General features: G+C 38.5%; 1 long non-coding RNA gene across 1 annotated transcript in view; it reads right to left on the minus strand.

Moving 5' to 3' along the window:
• Window positions 1-4564: 4564 nt before the first annotated feature.
• Window positions 4565-23898, minus strand: part of LOC141276407 (uncharacterized) — a 44567-nt gene continuing 25233 nt past the window's right edge. Inside the window, exons 2-3 of the long non-coding RNA XR_012325908.1 lie at window positions 8344-8478; window positions 4565-4721 (exon numbers count right to left, since the gene is read on the minus strand). This is a non-coding gene — a long non-coding RNA (uncharacterized lncRNA). The remainder of the gene's footprint in view (window positions 4722-8343; window positions 8479-23898) is intronic.

Here is a 23898-nt window from a genome sequence, read left to right on the forward strand (position 1 = left end):
CTCCTGAGCCACGCTTGACTCTGTCTGTCTGTCCCTGTTCAAGGGGCTCTGAGCTGGAGCTGCGTGGGGTGAGCTGTCATACAAGTTGGGGGAAGATAAGGCCACCCTGAGCAGCAAAGCAGGACAGCCAGAGGAGGACAGAGCCGCCCTAAGCCTGGCGCTGGGCAGGAAGAATGGCTGACAAAAGGTCCTGTGCCTTGATTTAGAGAAAGACTGAGAGTCCACTGGAGTCCCCTGCATTAAAATTCTGCTTCTGCCACTACCTGTGTGAGGTCGGGCAAGTGTCTTACTATTTTTCATTGGTTTTAAAGGCAGGGTTTTTCCTGCATTTTAAATTCTCTGAGATTTTGACTTGCCGCGCTACTGGTGAGGTCTTACAGTTATAATTATCAGAGTTTTTGATTTCCTTTGGTGGTGCTACTACATAAGATAATGACATGCCTTCCAACCGATGGTATTTTAGGTCTGATAACATTTAGTAGTATTTCTGATCTTCTGCTTATTTTTCTGTAAGGTGGAAATATTAAAACCTGCTTTGAAGTTTAGAGCAAGGGTTAAATTAGATGATGTAAAAAAAAAAAATTAGGGAAGTATCCCATATTTAATAATGGTCTCAAATGGGAAATGTAGGTGTTGAATGATAACTCCCTCTCCTGGTCACCTGAGCCAGGCTGTCCCCAGTACCCTGTTCACAAACAAGATGACCTGGGAAAATTGAATGATAAACATAGCTAGTATCTATGGATTGCTTATTTGTTCAGGCCCTGTGACAATTGATTTCATGGGTTTTACTTCACTTAAACACTCTGAGGATACAGTGATCTCCCTACCCGTCGAAAATCACACAGCAAAGCTAGGACTTGCCTCATCTCCCTGTGATACCATCCCATGCTTTCCACCACCAAGTAGATGAGCTCAGAGTTGACTACTGCGAACCCAAGCGGCCCCCTGCATCCTCGACCTCTTCCTCCAGATTCTAGTGTAGGTGAATGATAGACTTTTCCATCCATCCTAGGAAACTGGATTAGTATGTTGGCAAAGGTGTCAGGAGCCGTAGGAGACCAATCCCAGGTATTATGGACAAGAATCCTGCAAACATGTCTAATTCTAATCCTGACTCTACCTGAGACCATTCCTGGTTCCTCCTGGTGCAAAGCCCTGACCATGACAACTTCGCATGGAAGCAAAGGCTGTGGGGAAACACCATCAGGGTCTTGTTACAACGGTTTGAACGCAAACAATCTCCTGATGGCTTCTCTGGGCCAAGGCCAGCGGCAGTGGTGTGTTCCTCACAAGTAGTCTTTTCCCATTTCTGGGACTCCCTGAGGTGTATTCAATAATGCGCGCCTCGTTCTGCAGCAGATGGAAAAGTGTTTTAAAAGGTGCCAGGTTTATTTATGGAAGCATGAGATTGAATTTAAGAGATGTGCTTGGCCAATATGAAATGTGAACGCTCAAAACAGGAAGTGTACTTTACTGCCTATTTATTTTATTGCCGTATCAGCTGCCCGGAGCTGAAGAATCCTTCCTCTCAGGAATTATTTATTTTCTAACTTCTGAACCAGAACATCTTGACCATCAGCACTCACACTCCTTGCTGCCAGATTCCCAACTGCAAACATGTGCCTTGTTGTCATTCTGATGGGATCCACTGAGGTTTCAGGGAAAAACATTTGGACTCTAAGAGTTTGTACTGAATCTTTCTTTTTTTTTTAAATGTAAGTGGAGATGTTTCAAATAAATTGAATCAAAGGACAAAAGATGATACAAATCTTAAAATAGCTGTTAGAATCATGGAGGAATTCTTGAATTTTCTCATACATCTCAAGATACCCAATACTCAGTATCCTGTCATTACCATTTAATAGATATGAAGAATTTCATGGAAGAAAATGAATAATCATTTGGACTCACTGCTCTGTATCTGGTAAGAATGAAGTCATAGACCCTAATTTAAGTGAATTGTTCAGTGTACAGCTCTTCTTCTGTACTGAGAGTTTCACAACTTTTCAGAGTTGAAAGTTACTACTCTAGCCTTCATTAAAAAGGCCAATGATAATTTGTCAAAAACAGCATTTGATATTTGAAGAAATAACCTAATGCACACAAAAGCACTGAACTAAAATAAAACTCAGGAAGAACGAGATATACATGAACAAAAAAGAGGCTCTGGAGGAAAGCATGAATATTATTTTTTTTAAATGCCAGAGCTTCTGTGTAAGAGTTCTTTCAGTTTTTAGGAAAATCTGTCCCAGTATAGTCCACTAGAATGACCTAGACCATCTAGTCTGAATGTTTTGGAAAAGGTACATTTTCGCACGTGGATTTTACCTGCACAGCTCAAGGGGCTGGGAGAAGCCCTTAAGAAGAAGTCATGTTACAATGGCGTCACCTGCTGGATACTCTCTGAAACACATCTTCTCGTCACGTCTTTCTCCCACTCAAAACTTCTCAATGGCTCCCTACTGCTGACCGAAAAGAGTCTGAAATCCCTGGTGTTCAACGCATTTTATGATCTTGCACAAGTTTATTTTCAGGTCTCATCTCCTGATACTTCCTGCATGGGTACGCTGGTGCCTCTCCTCAGGATAAGTTCAAAATTTCCTGCCTCCTCATTCTGAAGCCCAGAATTAACTCAGTGCATAAGCCAGAGGAGAATCTCGGCAGGAATAAAGCCAGAAGGTACCAGGTGCCCCAATACCCACATTATGTGGGACACCCAATGCTCAAAGCAACCTGAAGACTGTTTCTCTGTAGTTATTTAGAAGTTTAAATAGGAGAAAAGTTAGCAATAGGAAAACAGGACATGAATACACACACAAAATACACATATTAAAATAAATATCGGAAAACAGATGCATAAATTCACAAATGATAAAGAACGGAAGTTAAAGTCAAGCAATATTATGTTTGTCCATCAAATTTGAAAGGATCATTTTTAAAATGATGCTGTACGCTGTCTAGAAAATAAATCATCTCATAGGCTTTTTCAGGGTAGCATTTCTGAAGGGCAATTTGTGAATGTTCATCACAAGCCTTAGAATGTGCTTACACGTTAATCCAGAAATTCTATATTAAAAATTATCTTTAGGATGTTATCACAGTGTTTTCCTAGGATACATCCACTAGAAGGGCGATTATCACTGCAGCGTTAATTGCAACAGATGAAAGGTTGAAATAAATTACATGGCTAACCATAGGAAATTTGTTATATTCATATGATAAGTTTAAATATTCACTGCAATCGATATTGTGATGAAATTGTTATAGATGTATTGTTCATATATTATTTAATGAAAAATAGAAGATTGAAACTTAGCATATTCTGTTTGATTTTATTTTTAAAATATGTTCATAGAACAATAATCACATAATAATTCATATTATGAATAATTCATATCATAATAATTCATGATTATTATGAATAATTCATAGAATAATAATCACATAATCACTCCAAAATATTAATGATTATTACTAATAAAGTTAAAATAAATAATAATAATGATGATGACGATCCAGGTGGCAGAAGTATGATTTTTATTTATTTATTTTCCCCAAATTTCAAAATGTGTTATAATAAGCTATATATTTCCTTTTACAATATAATATTTTTAAGAAAGAAAATGATAAAAACCTAATGAAAGCAAGATTCATATTAGGTTGTGTCATGCATAGTTTTTAATTTGACTAAATTCAGCTTGTCATAATTTTTAGTTTTGGTCAGGGCCTACTACAGTTTGATGTCTCTGGGATGCCTAATAGCTCCCTCTCTACCAGGCCCAGTGTGGGTGAGGGTGTGGTGAAATGGTTCCTGAACAGCGCCAGGTAAATACTGTAACTGAACAAACTGTTCTGTAAAGAATCTTACCCACCACTATCAAGAGCCATAAAAATGTTACGTGCTGAAACCTGGTAACCCCATTATAAAGGTTCCATCCAAATGGCATACTTCCCTTGAAAGAAGAAAACTACTCATGCTCAAAATGTTTACTACTGAGTTATTGTTAATAGTGAAACGTTTGAAAACAATTTAAATATCCAATAATATAGATAGATGGCTAAGTGAATTCTAGGGTATGCATTCAATGAAACTTTCAGTAACTCTTTTGAAAAATTACATAGCAGGATTTAAATGCCCAAGGCATAAATATTAAGTGAAAAATAAGTAGAATAAGACATAGTTGGCTTCTTGTGATTTTGAATATTCAAAAATAAGTCTGGGGCTTCCCTGGTGGCGCAGTGGTTGGGAGTCCGCCTGCCGATGCAGGGGGCATGGGTTCGTGCCCCGGTCCGGGAGGATCCCGCGTGCCGCGGAGCGGCTGGGCCCGTGAGCCGTGGCCGCTGAGCCTGCGCGTCCGGAGCCTGTGCTCCGCAGCGGGAGAGGCCACAACAGTGAAAGGTCCGCGTACCGCAAAAAAAAGAAAAAAATAAGTCTGTATGTCATGAAAGAGAAGAAGAAAATATGTAAAGAAATGTAGAACAATTAAAAGCCTTGAATTTCATTGCCTTTTATTCAAAGTAAAAGTAATCCATGTTCTTTTTAGGTTGTAAACCTCTTCCCAGGATGTGAGGCTAGAATGCAGAATCCACAGCGGTCCAGTGTGACGGAAAACTGTGAGAATCTGAAGGCGTGAGGAGTAGCAGAGGCACTTCATCTCCACAAACAGCTTGCTAGGCAAGCCTGCTCGAGTAATGGCTTTCTCAAAGGATGTGCTCCCCTGGAAAAAAAAAAAAAAAAAGCAGCAGCTTTTTAGCTCTGATGTTTCAGAGAAACATATAGGGCTCTGACCTGCTACCCCACACTCTATTTAACTCAATGACTAGAGGTTTTACAACAGGAACTTGGATCTTCAGTTTATATAACTTAATCCGTTTGTAATTTTTTTCTTATACAGAGACACCCTATTTTATCGAGCAGTAGACCAACCCTCCCTAAGTGACCTGGAGCACATGGATCCAAACAAGGGAAGAGAGATTTAAAGAAAGAGACAAATTGGCCTTTAGCTGAAGGAAGAATGAGCCAGCTCAGTGTAACTGTCTCTGAAATAGCAGATCCTCTAAAGACATGCTTCTGCTCTCAAAGAGGTTGGCCTGGCAACTCGCTTACACACTCCACTTGGGGAAACTTCTTTTCAGCACCAGCCAAAGTGCCGATCCAGGTCCCTTTGCCTATAGCAGCCTTGAAAGCTTGCACACATTTAGAGAAAATACTTTCAAATGACTCTGGAGTTCTGCTTTATGTTTTCTGTTCCTTTGAACTTATTACCTCTTTACAATGTCTTAGACTATTAGTTTGGGAACATTTAAAGTTAATGACTATATGGAAAGTAAAACAACACTTTGATGTAGCCCAAGTCATTCATTTCTCTCTTTCATACACAGGAGGTTATAGAAGGTTGGGTGACGCCAGATCAAGTCATTTCAGGAATAAATAACTTATTTGGGGGGTCGATGTGGATGGTTGCTCAGGGGAAAAGGGGGATAGATCAGCTCTGGATTGTCTAAAGGAACTGGAGCTAAGATTAATGAGGGTCAACTTTAAAATCCAAGCACACACAGATAGGATTACTTCACACAGAGAGCAGAGTCTGTCTGACCCAGGCAACCCCAACACAGTCCCCTGAGGTACGTCGTTCACAAATCTTGCTAGTTTCAGTGATGCACTGACAGCAAAAATAGATACTGAGAGGATCTTCTTTGGCCATACGTAGACAGTACGTGTAAACGTACCACGCAAATGCAACGATTATGGCCATTAAAATTGGCAAGTGCTTCTAGAAGGTCAAGGTTGAAGTATTCTGGTTTGGTGTCTTTCAGTAAAACACATCATGCTCTTCCAAATATTACTCATTGGTAGCACATTTTCTGTTGTTGTTGTTGGTTTGTTCCTTATTTCTATAGGTAAGAGCTTGAGAACCACTTGTGGGATGGATTTCTCTGTGATGGGTAAGATGCTTAGAAGTAGAGAGGTAGAGCCAGAAAATCAGAGAGAGAGAAGAAGGAGGGAGACCTCATACTGGATGTCTTCGGTAGGGACCAAGTCTTAGTTCACTGGAGGACAAACAGACCCTCTTCACACAAAATTGCCTTATCGCAATGAATAAACAGCAAAGGACAGTAGACCAGGGATAGAGTCTCTAAAACATGAGAGAGACCCAAAGTGTATTCAGCAGAAAAACTAGAACACTGTTCCATCTTCCCTTTACCAAAACAGCTAAATATGTATTTATGTTTGTTAAAAATTGTGTTAAGGTGCGTGTGCAGAACAGTACATGGGTGCCTCCTCTCACAGAGTTTATGTTATTGAAAGACACAGTTAATATAGTTAAGCATCAAGAATAATAGACAACCTTGCACTCATTCAGTCATTGAGCAAATATTTTGTTGGGCATCTCCTATGTGCTTAAGGCTGATCTAGATGTGGAGATGCCATGGCGAAAGCACAGATAAGGTCCCAGTTATCCTGAAATGTATATTCTAGTCGGAGGAGATAGACAATACAAGTAGTGACAAACTGAAGACGATTTTAGTTCCTCAAGAGCAATGGAGAAACTAGAGCAGAGTGGTCTGATTGAGGGTGAGTGGCAGTGTGGTGATTTAGACTGAGTGGTAAGGAAGGTCTCACTAAGGAAGAGATGCTTGAGCTGGGACTGTTTGGACAGACTTGTGACGGTAAACAGGAGAGGGTTTGAAGGCAGGGAAACTAGATTCAAAAGTGCTCAGGCAAGGACTAACTGTTCAAGCAATGGAAATTATGTGTCTGGGCTTCGACTGCAAAGAGGAGAGACAAGGAAGATTATTTCAGAGAGGATGGAAGCGGCAAGGTCATATCAGAGAGCCCTTTAAGCCAGGGTAGGGAGTTGGAATTTTATTTCAGGTGCAATAGAAAGCCATTGGAGAGATTGGGAGTGACATAGTTTGTTTGAAGACATCATAATACTTGCTTTGCAGAGAATGGTTGTTAGGGGGAAAAGGGTAGAAGAAGGGAGACAAATTCAGAAGGTATCACAATGCTTCAGGCAAGAAACCATAGTGTTCTGGACTAGATGCTAATAGTGGCCTGAACAGAAGCTGGATACATTAGGCAGCGGAGCCTGCAGAACTTGCTGTAGCATCGGGTAGTGGTGCATGTACTGAGACAGGAGAGGCAGGAAGGAACTGGCGGGGAAATACCAACATATTTTAAGGCGGCGATGTGAACTGAGAATTGTGTGACCTCTGGGTTCAGGTGGTTTAGAAAAGTTTCCTAGAAAAGGTGAACCTGAGCCAGACCTCTAAAACTAGGCACAATTTGAATATGTATTTAAGGATGAGTTGTTGAGGTTGATTTTATAGCGTGACTTGAAAATTTTTTCATTACTTCACCAATCATTCATTGGTGGGTTTTTTTGGGGGGGGTGTTTGCCACACGAAGTGTACTTTTATGTAATTTTCCCCCTTTGATTGAGTCTCCTATTTTTTTCTTAAGTAATAGTATTTTTGAAAATAAACACTGTACCAAGGAATTGATGGGATGGAGCTCCTTGAATGCTGGATTGAGCTATATGTGAACTCCATCAGCCGCTCTATTCTTTTTTTTTTTTTTTTTTTTTTTTGCGGTACTCGGGCCTCTCACTGCTGTGGCCTCTCCCGTTGCGGAACACAGGCTCCGGACGCGCAGACTCAGCGGCCATGGCTCACGGGCCCAGCCGCTCCGCGGCACGTGGGATCCTCCCGGACCGGGGCACGAACCCGTGTCCCCTGAATCGGCAGGCGGCCTCTCAACCACTGCGCCACCAGGGAAGCCCCCGCTCTATTCTTAAAACCAGTGCTGGGTGCCGTTATTAGCATTCACCCCCCCGAACCAAACATTCTGTTTAATTATCTTCATCTTCCCCAATGGATAATAAGTTACTTGATAGAGAGAGGTAAAAATATTTTTTGTTTATTTTGCTCTTGTTTTGGGGAGGTGTGGCACAGGCCCATGTGGGTTTCATCTATGCCATCTTCATCTTTGTCAACTTTGGAGCCAGAGATAAAGTAAGCACTCAGCAAAGGCTGGTTGAACAAATAGCTCTACACAGAATGTCTCATGGTCTAGCTCTGGATTTCAACCTCTTGATTCCAATCTGTAGAGGGTTGAATGGTGACTTCTCAAAATATATACCCACCCGTAACCTGTCAATGTGATCTTATTTGCAAAAAGGGTCTTACAGATGTGATTAAACTCAGGATCTCAAGATGGCATCATCCTGGATTATATGGGTGAGCCCCAAATCCAAAGACAAGTGTCCTTATAAGAAGAGGAGAAGACATAGACAAAAGAGTTCACGTGAAGACAGAAGCAGAGGTTGGACTTACATTGCCACAAACCAAGGAACACCTGGGGTCACCAGAAGCCACCTAGAAGCAGGAAGAAACAAGGAAGAATTCTCTTCTGAAATCTTTGGAGCATGGCCTTGCTGACACCTCGATTTGAACGTCTGGACTCCCGAACTGTGAGACAAAAAGTTTGTTTTGTTTTAGGCCACCAAGTTTATGGTAATTTATTCTGGCAACCCTGGGAAACTAATATAATCTTTGTACCCAGATCAGCTGAGCTCTCAGTGAGGACCTTCCTGACCTGTCCATATCCAGCAGGACTGGGACTAGGGTGAGATGAGTGAGGTCCTCAGGGCACAAAATTTAAGGGGGTGCACTCAAGCATGCATCTGTCTCCCACCCCTGCAGACTCAGGGATTATCCACACTAGTCCCCAGAGGGGGCAAGCTTTCAGAATTCAAGACAAAGTCATGCCTACAGGTATATTTTCAATTTAAGAGACTTAAGGCATTCTAATTGGAGTCAGAGCACCTCAGAGACACCCCCTCCAGAAGTGTTAATAGTGACCTCATTAGAGGCAACAAGCACCAAGGGGAGCCCGTTCAGAGGCTTGGCTAAATTTTCTGAACATTCAGACACCTCATTTGGAGAAAGGGGATAAAGGAAACAATCTTAGGCTGAATGGTGATTCTGTTAACATTCCTCCTGATTGTCTGGGTGTGCCAGACATAGATGGCAAGGAGAAGAGTTGGGGGAAGAGCAGGAATTTCTGAGTGTGAGAAAGATGAGACCAGACAAGAGTTGGATAGAGAGAAATTCACAGATGAGAGCCCGGCAAATACAGAGCAGCCCCAGCCAGTGTGGTTAACAGTCCAAGTGGTGACTCGATTCTGATTTCTTCTTTCCCTGTATCTGCTCCCTAATGAAATACGCATGGTAGTTGATTCCTATTTAAGCAAATTAACCAGACAAGTCAGCTTCTAGTTCTAGATTTTTTAAAAGTTAGAAATTTCTCTCTATATAGTTTTCAATGGAGCTAGAGTTGTTGTTGTTGAACCAATTTGTGTTTTATTAACAGCTACTCGAAAAAAAAAAAAAAAAGTCAAGCTCTCTCCCTGAAGGCTGCAACCAGTTAGAAAGACAGTAATACATGAAGTGAACTAGATGATCTAATCTCTGATTATTTTCATACAGAATGTTAAATGGCTAAACTTTTCATAGTCAACTTCCAAAATTCCTTCGATTGGATGATCAAGAAGAAATACATACTTTGGCCTTAATTCCATGATTAACTGAGAGGAGGGAAGTCCCTTATCTTTTGCCTTCAGTTTATTTTTACAAGTTCTTATTTTATGAGGAGAATGTGTACAAGTCACTGTTGGGTCAAATCATCTTTGTCCAGTGATGTGAGTTTTCAAGTTGGCAGTGACCCCCAGAAAGGCTCCTGAAATTAAATTGCTCATTTATAGAGGAGGCAAGTGAGCCCTGGTATGAGGAAATCACATGTCAAGGCCATCAGTAAGTTAGAGAAAAGGAAAACATATTGGGCACTTCCTTTTGCTAGCATTTTATTAGATATTTTATCTATGTTTTCTATCTTAAGTAGCCTGATAGTCCTAGGAAGTACCATTATTGTCATTTTATAAGTGATAAGAATGAGATTCAGAGCACAGTGTATGTTGCTTGGAAGCCAGTCTCCTCCTCTGTGCTTCTTTCTTCCTCATCTCTCCATCTACTCATCAAATTAGAAAACAGCTTGTGTGGAAGACAGTCTTTGAGAAGGTCCCTGTGATTCCTGCCTCCTGGTTTCATACCCTTGTGTAATGTTCTTCTCTTGAATGTGGATGGGAGCTGTGACTTGCCTCTAACCAATGGACTATGGTAAAAGTGATGGGATGCCAGTCACATGAGTAAGCCATATAATATAGGATACTGTCTTTCTAGAAGAATGACTCTGGAAATTTTCTCCCTTAGTGCCTTTAAAGAGGTGAACTTCCATGTTGTGAGAGGGTCTATGAGGAAGACCACATGACCAGGATGCCAGGTAGCCTCTAGGCGCTGAGAGTGGTCCCTGGCCAATAGCCAGCAGGAAGCAATCATAGAATCACAGTCCTATAATCATAGAAGATGAATTCTGCCAACAACATGAGTGAGTTTGGAACCAGATTCTTCTCCAGTTGATCCTTCAGATGAGAATACAGCCTGACTTACATATTAATTGAAGCCTGGTGAGACCCTGAAGCAGAGAATGCAGTTAAGCCATATCTTAACTTGACCTACAAAAGTGGTGAAATAATAAATGGGCATTGCTCTAAGCCACTAAGTTTGTGATAATTTGTTACTCAGTATAGAAAATTAATACTGCATCTGTTGTAACTCAGGTCCTGTGGTAGGTGCTAGACATTCAAGGTTTAGTAGGAAACTATCTCTACCCTCAAGTTGAGGGTTAGGAGAGATAGGTAAATATAATACAATTCCAAAGCAGGGTAATACATTCTCTAGCCTTTTGTAAAGAAAAGTTTATGTCAGTGAATAGGAAAGATAATGTAAGGAAGTCTTCCAACAGTGACCCCAGGCCCCAAAGACTCCTCTCTTCATAGCTCAACGTTCTCTTAGATCTTTCATTCCCACTGATGTGTGAGGACAGATGACAACCCAAACTAACAATTTTATTTTTAGTGAGAAATAGCAGAGAATGTGCCCATCAATATCTATGTGTTTCTTCTCCTTCTTTGGCGGGTGGTATAGTCAATTTTGCCCCAAAGTTGGATGGGCCATAAGACTGAGTGCTGGCCAATGGTGCTGGTCTGGTAAGCTGTACCACTTCCATGCTTGGCTCCTAAAGTCCCCTACCAGGTCCTTCAGACAGAATGTCTAGGCAGAATGAGAGGATGTGGTGGAAAATTCCAAGACCCTGGATGATGGAAAGATCCTGGGTCCCTAAACCATGCTGTGAAAGGATGCCCATCACACAACAAATCTTACCATGGGTTGAGCAAGAAATAAATATTTATGGTGTTAATCCACTGGGATTTGGGTTTTTATTACTGCAGGTAGTCTATAGGGGACTTTAATTTTAAATGGTATCAAAGATAATTAAGAGGATTGGCTCGATGGATGGAGACCTTTCTCAGTGTTATGTTTAGCTGTCTTTGAGATCCCCAGTATCCTAGAGTTAACATTCCCATCAGCAATGGCCCTCCCTCCCTAGCAAGTCTGTTCCAGACTTCCCAGCTCATTTCTAGCTAGTTTCTAGGACTATACTTCAGAGGAGATGGCCTTTTCCAAGGACTATTATAAACTCTGGGAAAAGGGCCAGAATGTTTCACATTGTAGTGGAAAATAATCCTTCCACCCTCAATCTGAACATTTTATTTTAAGGTGTGAAAAATGCTTTCCTAGCTTCAGGCAGGAGCTTTCAGGTCTCCACAGGGACCTGGGCTAAGAGGGGTGGGGGCAATGATTAGGTGAGGGAGAGAGTCCTCCCTACAGAAGTTTCCAGAGGAGCAGCAAGCGTGTAGTCAGAGGAAAGTAAGACTTGACCTCCAGTCTGGCTCATGTTACGTGCGTGTTTCTGCCTCACCCAGGTGCCCAGAAGCTCCAGCTCGCACTTGGCCCAGGACCAGGGAAACTGAATGAAGGGGGACCCCTGCTGCGGACTTTGCATTTAGAAGCCATAGAGCTGCCTTCAGAGGCTGATACTATCACCAAGCCAAGGGCAGGTGAGGGAAAGGAGACCTGGTCCAGGTTAGCATTTGGAGACAGTAGACTAACACTCACAGATTCTCAAGTTTGAGAGTTGTCTAGAGATGCTAAAATCAAATCATTTTTTGAAGAAACAAAGTAACAAAGTAGTCGGCTGGTTGGTGTGTGTAGTAGGTAAAGTTTAATTCTTTCACAATTGCGGGTACTTATTTAATTACTTCATTATTATCTTTCCTTAAATATTTGTGATTAATATTATACCATTTCCAGTCATGGTTTCCAGGAGGCTAGGTAATTTATTCAACAGTTAAAATTATAGGTAAAGCCCATCAGACACAACGATGTGACATTTGTCGGGAGTTAATATGGTCATCTTTTTCTGGATCTTTTAAAATAGTTTCAAAATTTGAAATGAATTACTAGTGATGCTATAAAAAATGGATGACATTTTTAAAAGTATGATTTACTTTAGAAATACCAATTTGCCACTTTATTTTACTAACTTTTTTTTTTTTTTGCCGTACGCGGACCTCTCACCGTTGTGGCCTCTTCCGTTGCGGAGCACAGGCTCTGGACGCGCAGGCTCAGCGGCCATGGCCCACGGACCCAGCCGCTCTGCGGCATGGGGGATCCTCCCGTACCGGGGCACGAACCCACGTCCCCTGCATCGGCAGGTGGACTCCCAACCACTGCGCCACCAGGGAAGCCCCTATTTTACTAACCTTTGAATTAATATTGAAATTTTCAAACTTAATGATCTAAGTTTGAATGATCTTTCTATAGAAATAAACATTTCTCCAAAGAAGATATACAGACTGCCAACAAACACATGAAAGAATGCTCAACTTCATTAATCATTAGAGAAATGCAAATCAAAACTACAATGAGATATCACTTCACACCAGTCAGAATGGCCATCATTAAAATATCTACAAACAATAAATGCTGGAGAGGTGTGGAGAAAAGGGAACCCTCTTGCCCTGTTGGTGGGAATGTAAGTTGATACAACCACTATGGAGAACAGTATGGAGGTTCCTTAAAAAACTAAAAATAGAACTACCATATGACCCAGCAATCCCACTACTGGGCATATACCCTGAGAAAACCATAATTCAAAAAGAGTCATATACCACAATGTTCATTGCAGCTCTATTTACATTAGCCAGGACGTGGAAGCAACCTAAGTGTCCATCGACAGGGGAATGGATAAAGAAGATGTGACACATATATAGAATGGAATATTACTTGGCCATAAAAAGAAAAGAAACTGAGTTATTTGTAGTGAGGTGGATGGATCTAGAGTCTGTCATACAGAGTGAAGTAAGTCAGAAAGAGAAAAACAAATACCATATGCTAACACAGATATATGGAATCTAAAAAAAAAGTTATGAAGAACCTAGGGGAAGGATGGGAATAAAGACACAGACCTACTAGAGAATGGACTTGAGGATATGGGGAGGGGGAAGGGTAAGCTGGGACAAAGTGAGAGAGTGGCATGGACATATATACACTACCAAATGTGAAACCAATAGCTAGTGGGAAGCAGCCACATAGCACAGGGAGATCAGCTCGGTGCTTTGTGACCACCTAGAGGGGTGGGATAGGGAGGGTGGGAGGGAGGGAGACAGGGAGACACAAGAGGGAAGAGATATGGGGATATAAGTATATGTATAGCTGATTCACTTTGTTATAAAGCAGAAACTAACACACCATTGTAAAGCAATTATACTCCAATAAAATGTTAAAAAAATAATAAAAATAAAAGGCGGGAAATCAAAAAAAAAAAAAGAAAGAAAGAAAGAGTTTGTTCTGGGATCCATCCATCAACTCCGCACAGTGGTTCAAGCCATCTGTGTCCTTTTTTCCCTACTAATTTCTATTTCTAATCCATTAGAAAATTCTGCTGGTTCAGCCTCAAAATAGGTCCCAAATCTGAGGATGTCATACCATCTTCTCTGTTATGGTCCTAGTGCAATTCACCCATATTTCTTGATACAGTCAGAGAATTCATTCTCTTAAAGAAACCAGAATGATCTTTTTAAAAAGTCTTGCCATGACAAACTTCCAATGGTTTCTCATTTCTCTTAAAATCCACAGTTTGTCTTGTAGCCTACTATATTCTGGTGATCCACCCTTGCCTAACTGTTACACATTGAAATAGAAAATAATCCTCCCACTCTCAGTGTGCACATTTTATTTAAGGTGTGTTTTATGGGCTAAATTGTGCCCTGTGCCGCAAATTCTTATGTGGAAGTCCTATCATCCTGGACCTCAGAACGTGACTATATTTGGAGATAGAGCCTTTAACTGGATAGTTAAGGTAAAATGAGGCCGTGCTGGTGTTCCATAATCCGATATGTCTGGTGTCATTATATGAGGAGGGGATCAGGACACAGAGAACACAGACAGTGAGATAACCAAGTCTGCCAACACCTCCATCTTGGACTTGCAGCCTCCAGAACTGTGAGAAGATAAATTTCTGTTGTTTAAGCCCCTCTCTCTACTGCCCCCAATCTGTGGTACTTGGTAATGGCAACCTATGTTAGTCAGGGTTCTCCAAAGAAACAGATCCAATAGGAGATAGATAGATAGATAGATAGATAGATAGATAGATAGATAGACAGATAGACATAAGAGGAGATTTATTATAGAAATTGGCTCATGTGGTTTTGGAGGCTGAGAAGTCCCCCAATCTGCCATCAGCGAGCTGGAGACCCAGGAAAGCCAGTGGTATAATTCAGTCCAAGTCTGAAGGTATGAGAATGGGGGGATAAGGGGAGTGGCTGCTGATATAAGTTCCTGTCTGAGTCTGAAAGCCTGAGAGCCAGGAGCAGAGATGTCTGAGGGCAGGAGAAAATGGATGTTTCTGCTCAAACTGAGAGAGTGAATTCACTCTTCTCCCACCTTTTTGTTGTATTCAGTCTCTCAATGGATTGGATGATTCCCGCCCGCATTGGTGAGGAAAGAGTTTAGTTACTCAGTCTACTGATTCAAATGTTAATCTCTTCCTGAGATACTTTTACAGACACACTCAGAAATAATTGTTTGATCAGCTATCTGGGCATCCCTTAGCCCAGTCAAGTTGACCTATGAAATTAACCATCACACAGCCCTTGCAAACTAATACAGTCTGAAAAATGCTTTCCTAGCTTTAGCCAGTGGTGTTCAGGTCTCCCTGGGGACCTAGGCTGAGAGGATGGGGTGCAATGCTTAGGTGCTAACACATCCATCTTCCATCCCAGCTTCCCTCCACCATGAATGGCCAGCCTCCTTAGCCTCTTCACTTTTCTGGAACTTACCCAGACCATTCCTGACTATCTTTTTACTGAATGGCCCCTCTGGGTACAGAACTTGGCATCTGCATCTCCCTCTTTTAATTCAAGTACCAATGAGACATCCCACCTAATCGTAATCAATTAGCCTTCCATCACCATTTTATGTTTGTTTCCTTCATAGCACTTTTCATCCTCCAATGTGATTGATGAATTTATTTGTTTAACTGGCTCCTCTAAGCAGTTTCACAAGAGCAGCGCCAGATTCGTAAGTACAAGTTCATTAAATCTTTGTTGAATGAATGAATAGATTATTATATTTTTATTAGACCCAAAGTTCTTCAAAGACATATTTACAGCTTATTTATCTGTACTCCCATTTCCCGTATAGAGCCTGTCACAAGCTAAATTCTCAATTAAAGCCATATAAATTAAACTGAATCACTAAAAAACACTGTGTGAATGCTGAATGAATAAATAGATACGGCATGCTTAAAGTCTTTTCTTTTATGGCTTTGAATTTAGGAATAATTATGTACAGAAAGGAAAAAAATCTGTTCTTAATAAACCAGAATATTGAATTTTCACCCAATGTGTCAGTAGATATGTGAGACAGTGATCTGGAAGGTTATGGAGCCAAACTGAGGTCCTGTCTCAGCCCTTTCCCAGTCACCAACATCATCACAGAACATTCCTAGAACAGTTTGCTGATCACTCCTTAAAACTGGAAATTAATTAATTCCTTATTTCCAGTATAAAAAAGGAATCTGAAGGCTAGAGAAGGCCATTGATATGTTCAAGTTTCTTACAGTCCCTGACTGAAGGTAAGAACATGTGCTCACTCTTTGGCTGTATCTAAATGCCCAGGCCACTTTAACTTCCATAGAACCATTTCTTTGCTACTGACCTCAATCCTTTGTTTCAATTCTCTATTATATTTAAACATAAATTTAAGACACTCAGGTTTCTAGAATGATTAAGTAGGCTTAATGACTATGGCAAAGACTGGATATATGGTCACCAGTCCTGTTCCTCTTCTTGGTAACACAGCTAAATCATATTTCTCAGCTTAAATGAAGAAAGGATGAGGGCATATTATTTGCTTTTGATCATGGAATATGAGTAGAAGTGGCATGTGTCACCTCTAGACTGAGGAAGTTAAGAGTTTTACAATATCTTATTTCTCATTTGTCTTTTTTCCATGAGGATTTTAGAAGCCAGGTATGGATGATAGCAGTTCCATAAGATGAGAGATACTTGGATCCCAAAATGACTTCATGGAAGAGAAACTATGGCCAACAAGCCATACATCAGCAAGGAAGACACTTCTACTATCTTAAGCCACTGAGACTTGGGGTATTGTTTGTTATAGCACCTTTGAGACACTTGTTCTTATTAATAAAGTCACTTGAACAGCACTTCTTGGGTTGACTCTGTGTACTGTTTGGATTATGAATGGTTTTATTTCAGTATGTATTAAGAATAACTGGCAAGATTGAATGCAAGTATATTCCTATCATGAGTAATAACAACATAATGAACCATGGTGATAAATGTTTTAGAATATAATTATGTATCTCTCAAAATTTTAATATTTTAAACATATTTGCATTTATAAATGCATATGTAATTTTACATAAATGATGAGTGGGAATGCTGATCATCTTAAAGTCATTAAGAAAACTCATTTCCTGGCTGAAGCAGGAGTGACAGTGATGTTAAGATTTTAAAAAGTTAACAGTACAGTGAAGGCAGACAGGAGATGCTGTCCCAGCCTAATAGGCCTCCTACAGTGTTGTCAGAGCCCAGGATAAATTCACTTACTTAATGCCAACAACATGATGAATGGGCATGACTGTAGGTCACTCTGTAGTTTTACCCATACACTTCTGTTCTATCAATACGTTGAGTTCTACAATTACCAGCAATCAGCTGTTTTTCTTCTCAAACCTGCATATAGTAGTCATACTTGCCATTATATTTATAAAATATAATTAAATGTTATATAATGTGATAAAATATGAATAAAAAAGGAAGTTATTGTTTTTATGAAAACTAGATAAAGGAGCTATACTATAAAAAAACGGTTGCATTGGGTATGGTCAAGGCAAATATAAAAGATTGTGTGGGGCTTCCCTGGTGGCGCAGTGGTTGAGAGTCCACCTGCCGATGCAGGGGACACGGGTTCGTGCCCCGGTCCGGGAGGATCCCACATGCCACGGAGCGGTTGGGCCCGTGGGCCATGGCTGCTGATCCTGCGCGTCCGGAGCCTGTGCTCTGCAACGGGAGAGGCCACAACAGTGAGAGGCCCGCGTAACACACACACACACACACACAAAAAAGATTGTGTGTAGGTGTATGTGTTGGGTGTATGTTCCCCGTGGCACAAACCAACAACAGTGTTTATGCCTTAAAACAACAACCATTTATTTACTTAATTATTCTGCAAGTCAAAAATTTGGGTTGGACTAAGTAGAAATTCCCCTGGCTGGGTCAGGTTTGGCTGATCTTGGGTGGGCTTGTTTATGTGTCTACAATCAGCTAGTGGGTTGCCTGTGGACAGTTTAGGTAATGGGGGCTTCTCTCCACATGGTCTCTTATCCTTCACAGTCTAGCCCAAGCTTTTACTTGAGGTTGCAAGTTTCCAAAAACAGCAAGGCAATAAGCCCTCATGCAAAAGTGCCTTTCAAGACTGTTTGCAAGTTTGCTACTTATTGTACCATTAGCCAAACAAATCATATGGTCCAGGCCTGTTGTCAGTATGAGAGCACTACCCAAAGGCATAAATATTGAAAAAAAAGGAGAACAAATCTGGATTATAACTGCAATCAGTCGACCATGAAAGGGATAATTACAGGGGTTCTTCACTTAAGTCACTGTACGTGTGTCTTTAATTACTTGTTCCATTTTAAAGAAACCAAAAAGCCCCCCAAAAAACAGAAAAACAAAACCAATATCACAGACAATATGGGAATAGTTCATGCAAAAAAAACCATACATGTGTGTGTGAGCCCTCCCTAAATTATACATTTTTTTGATGAAACAACTACTGATCTTTATTGTGTAGCATTTGTTTACCATATTTGTAATCTGCCTCTACTACAGCAAGCCTTCCATAAATGGGGATAAATCCATAAATGACACAGAATACCAAGGAGATATATATATTCAAAATATTTTAAAATTAAATATGTATATATACTTTAAAATAATATATATAACAAGTATATACAAGGTAAGTATCAACAATATATAAAGATTATAATAATCTTAATATCAATATAATAATATATAATAATAATGTAGTAACATATAATATGTTATATGTTATTATCTTAAATTACTTCTATACTAACACACAATTAAAAGGCATAATTTAAACTGGGAAAATACATTCACCAAATGTGAAAGACAGTGATTTACAGCCCTTACCATATAATGTGGCTTTACTAAAATTATACTTTTTACATTTTCTATATTTAGTTTTTCATATTATAAGAGTAATTTGTGGTGTTGAAACAAATGATACTGTATGTATACAAAGACAACAGAAATCATTCCTCTACCACCCTCATATTTACAGATATATTAAAGTGTTCCTGGTTGCTTTTTATTAAAATATAATTATACCATACATATTAGTCAACAAATTACTTTGTCTTCTTGTCAATAAATTATAGATATTCCTACAAATCACTCCTACAGGTAATATGGAACTTCTATTGTTTTCTAAAATGTTGTACATATACATGCATTTTATATAAATAGTACTAAATACAGGCTGAGTTTTTTTTTCATTTCATTCTATTTATTGTGATAAAATATGTACATATAAAACATACAATTTACTATCACTATTTCTAAGTGTACAGTTTAGTGGCATTAAGTGTATGGTTACAGTGTTGTATAACCGTAGCCATCATCCATCTGCAAGCTATTTTCATATTATAAAATCAAAAGCCTATACCCATCAAACACTAATTCCCCTTTTCCCCCTCCTGCTAGTCCCTGGAAATCACCATGTTACTTCTTGTCTCTGTGATTTTGATTATTCTAAATACCTCATATAAGTGAAAGCATTAGTATTTGTCTTTTTGTGACTGGCTTATTTCATTTAGCATAGTTCTCAAGGTTCATTAATGTCGTAACATGTGTCAAAATCTCCTTCCTTTTTAAGGGTGAATAATATTCCACTGCATGCATATACCATGTTTGCTTTTCCATTCATTCGTCGTTGGAAACTTGGGTTGCTTCCACATTTTGGTGCTTGTGAATAATGCTGCTATGAACATGGGTGTACAAATATCTCTTTGAGATGCTGCTTTCAATTCTTTGAGTATATACCCAGAAGTAGAATTGCTGGATCATACAGTAATGTTATTTTTATTTTTTTGAGGAACTATCATTGTTTTGGAATTCAACAGTTTCGCCAAAATATACCTTGTTATTTGTGAAGGTGTATGTTTTTCCCTCCATCTTTTTAGTCTGTAACTTACCTGTTTTTGTTTGTTTTGTTTCTTTTTTTACTTTAAAAATTTTCCGTTTTTTGTTTAATTATTATTTTCTTCTATCCATCTTTTATTACCTTCTGGGATTTCTAATAATCACACATTAGTTCTCTTGAATTTAGTTTTCAAAATTCATATCTTTTTCTTCATGATTTTCATTCTCTCTGTATTTTTGCTTTCTATTTGAGATATTTCTCCACTTCATAAAATCAGTCTTCAACAATCACTATGTTTATGCTTTCAAGACATTCTACAACATTTTAAAAAATTTTAATCACCTTAGGTTCTTTACCATTTTTCAAATTATTATTTATTTTATCCAACATATCTTTATGAGCTATTGTTACTCTTTTTGGTTGTTAAGCTTCCTTTTGGCTTCTAACTAGGGTATTCTATTAATCAGCATAGACTAAATTATGCTACAGCAAAAATGCCAGTATATTTTTCTTTGATATCATATGTCTAATACGATTTAGTGAAGGGCTCTGCTTCTTACACTGGTTCAGGAACAAGTATAACAGAGGTGAAACCATAAACAAAATGAAAAGAAAACTGACAGATTGGGAAAAATATTTGCATACCATATATCTGATAAAATGTTAATATCCACAACGTATAAAAAAATTATACAACTCAAAAGCAAAAAAACAAGCAACCCCCTCAAAAACCCAAATAACCCAATTAAAAAATGGGTACAGGACCTGAATATACCTTCCAAAGAAGATATATAAAATGCTTACAGGTACATGAAAAGATGTTCAACCTTACTAGTCATTAGGGAAACGCAAATTAAAACTACAATGAGATATACTCTCATACCTGTTAGAATGGTCATCATCAAAAAAAATAAGAAATAACAAATGCTAGTGTAGATGTGAGGAAAAGGGAACACTTGTGCGCTATTGGTGGGATTGCAAACTGGTACAGCCACTATGGAAAAACAGTGTGGAGAATACTAAAAAATTAAAAATAGGACAATCATGTGATCCAGAATTTCCACTTCTGGGAATATATTCAAAGGAAACAAAAACATTAATTCAGAAAGGTATGTGCACCCTCATGTTCATAGCAGCATTATTTACAATAGCCAAGATGGAAACAACCCAAGTGTCCATTGATGGATGAATGGATAAAGAAGTTGTAGTATATATATACAATGGAATATTATTTGGCCATAAAAAAAGGAAATCCTGTAATTTGCAACAACATGGATGGACCTTGAGGGCATTATGCTAAGTGAAATAGTCAAACAGAGAAAGACAAATACAGTATGATCTCACTTATATATGAACTCTATAAAAACCAAAAAAAGAAAAAACAAATTCATGAAAAAAGAGATAAGACTTGTGGTTACCAGAGGTGAAAGGTAGGGGAGAGGAAGAATTGGAGGAAGGTGGTCAAAGGGTACAAACTTCCAGTTATAAGATAAATGAGTACCAGGAATGTAATGTACAACATGATGGCTACAGCTAAACCTACTGTACTATATATAGGAAAAATGATTAACAGAGAAAATCCTAAGAGATTTCTCCTTTCATCACAAGGAGAAATTTTCCTTTTTTCTTTTCTTCTTTTCTTTTTACTGAACCTATATGAGAAGATGGAAGTTAGCTGAATCTATTGTGGTAATCATTTCACAATATAGGTAAATCAAACCATCATGATGTATGCCTTCAACTCATGCAGTGATGTATGTCAATTTTTTCTTAATAAAACAGGAAAAAATAAAGTTGAGATACTCTAGAAAGAAAAAACAAGAATAACAGAGGCTCCATTCTCTTTAAGGGTCCCTCCTTTAAGACAAGGCTACAAGATTTGCCACTGTAGAGTGAAAGGGAAAGAGAGAATTATGCAAAGGTAATTCAAACATTAAGCATACATTTAATTGGTTAGAAATGGTCACATGGCTCCATGCAACTGCAAGGGGGCAGAGAAATCCAGACCTCCATGTGCCCAGACAGGGAAGAGAATCTGGTATCAAAAACATTAAAAACATCTGTCTCTGAAACTTTGGACTAGTTGTGGAGAATCAGGCAGATTGCCTGCTCTCTGTGGAGATACCCAAGGGAAGACTTTTTGTACCTTGGTATCTTTAAGCTCTTCTTGCCTTGGAAGTAGAGAGGATCCTGTGCAACTGCTCAGAATTTCCTTAGCATCCTGGGGCTCATAGAGAGATTAGGCATATTTATCTCCAAAGAGCTACCTCTTTCAGACCCCATGGCTGAGATTTTGCGTGCAGTCCCCAGATTCAGAGAGTAAAGAGAACCACTGCAGTCTTCTGACTCACAGCCTCCAGGGTCTTGCCTGGCTGCCCCTCTGAGAGCTGTTCAGGATAGTAGAAGAAATCAGGCTGGAGTTGGGATTAGAAGGCCGGCAAGGTATCCTCCCAGAATCTCTGTGAGACAATTTGTCCACAATGGATTTTAAAGTCACTTGCACCAGATAGATAATGGATAAAGGTCATGAAGCAATGAAATACAAATGGGAAATAAGTATCTGAAAAATAATATTTAATCACAATCAAAGTAATATAAATTTTAAAGCAGTAAGATACCACTCTTGTCCATTAAGTTAATAAGTTTTTTAAATTTATGATATTCCTGGTAGCTATTAAAAACGGTGGGGCATATTTATGTATGTGTTGATGTGAAAAGATGCCCAAGACATTATATGAATCAAACAAAATGTAGAACAGTTTGTATCATAAGGACATATTTATGTACTTTTTAAGAAGCGATCTCCTTATATATGCAGGTATATTCTTTTTCTTTTTCTGGAAGGATATTTGAGAAATTGTTAATAGTGATTACTTTTGGGAAGAGGAAACAGTGGTGGCTGATAAAAAAGGAAGATGTTTTCTTTTTATGAATGCATTTTCTAGTGTGCATACATGTTTTTTTGTTGTAGTGTTATGCATTTTTAGTAAACTAATTTTTAGGGAAAAAAATAGAAAAGATACAAATAAACAATATGGGAACCAAGAGTCTATTCGCAACCGTAGTTATGAAAGATTTTGGAAGAAAATATTATGTGTATTTTTATACCTGTAAACCTGAAAAATCTTTAAACAAACTATATATCATAATGTTTAATATCAGTAAAGGGACAAGAGAAAGAAATGCTTTCACTGCTGGTGAGAATGTAGGCCTTTCTCCATTTTCTTGAAATTCAATTTAGTGATAGACACTGAAAGTCTTCTCAAGTATCCAATTAATGGAAATAATCACAAATCCATTCAAGAATTTATATAGAATAATAAATGTACTGCAAAACTAGTTACATACAATAAAAATCAGATCTGACCAAAAATTCTAAACTAGGAAGGTGGTTAAATTACCAGTGATATCTATAAATAAATGAAGAGTATGAAACTATAATTTTTCTTAAAGCTCTTCAGTTCATGATTAAAAACTTCAGTATTTAATGCTAATTGACAAAAAAATTGTTTTATAGGCAATATAATTCTAATTTTTGTTTAAAATATGTAATGTATGGAAGAAAATATATCCAATAATAATAGTAATTGTCTCTGTTTACCTGGTTACTCAAGTCTATGTGTCTTTTTTTAGTATATTCTTTTATACTAATTTTTCATATTCTCCAATGATGAATTTCTTTTATAATGAGAAAAATACAACACTTGAAAAAAACTGAGATGTTTCTATATACATCAAGTACACACATCAGTTAAGGTCTACATTTAACTGTTATTTTCCATACAGTAAAGGGCATTTTTGGCAATGTTATCAGTTACTGTTCAGCATTTTTCCCATCATTAATTCAATCATGGTTATAATTGTTTGTATCTGTAATAATTCAATAGAAATAGTCGTAGGACACAATGCAGGGATGTATTCCACAAGGATACTGGCAGAAATGCTTTTAGGGTGTTGAATTACATGATTTTTTTTCTCTATTTTAAAAATCTTATTATATGTTGCCATAATGTTTATAATGAGTCAAATTTTATTAGAATAGGAAAATGATAATATTTAAAAAGGTAATCACATTTAGCCTAAAGATAATCTTTATTATAAATATGCTACCCAAACAAAATCCAGAATTAGCAACTGGAAGTCTAGAATCATCAAATTAGTATCATAAATTAT

The sequence above is a fragment of the Tursiops truncatus genome, chromosome 14 (genome assembly GCF_011762595.2).
Source record: "Tursiops truncatus isolate mTurTru1 chromosome 14, mTurTru1.mat.Y, whole genome shotgun sequence".
Classification (NCBI taxonomy): domain Eukaryota; kingdom Metazoa; phylum Chordata; class Mammalia; order Artiodactyla; family Delphinidae; genus Tursiops; species Tursiops truncatus.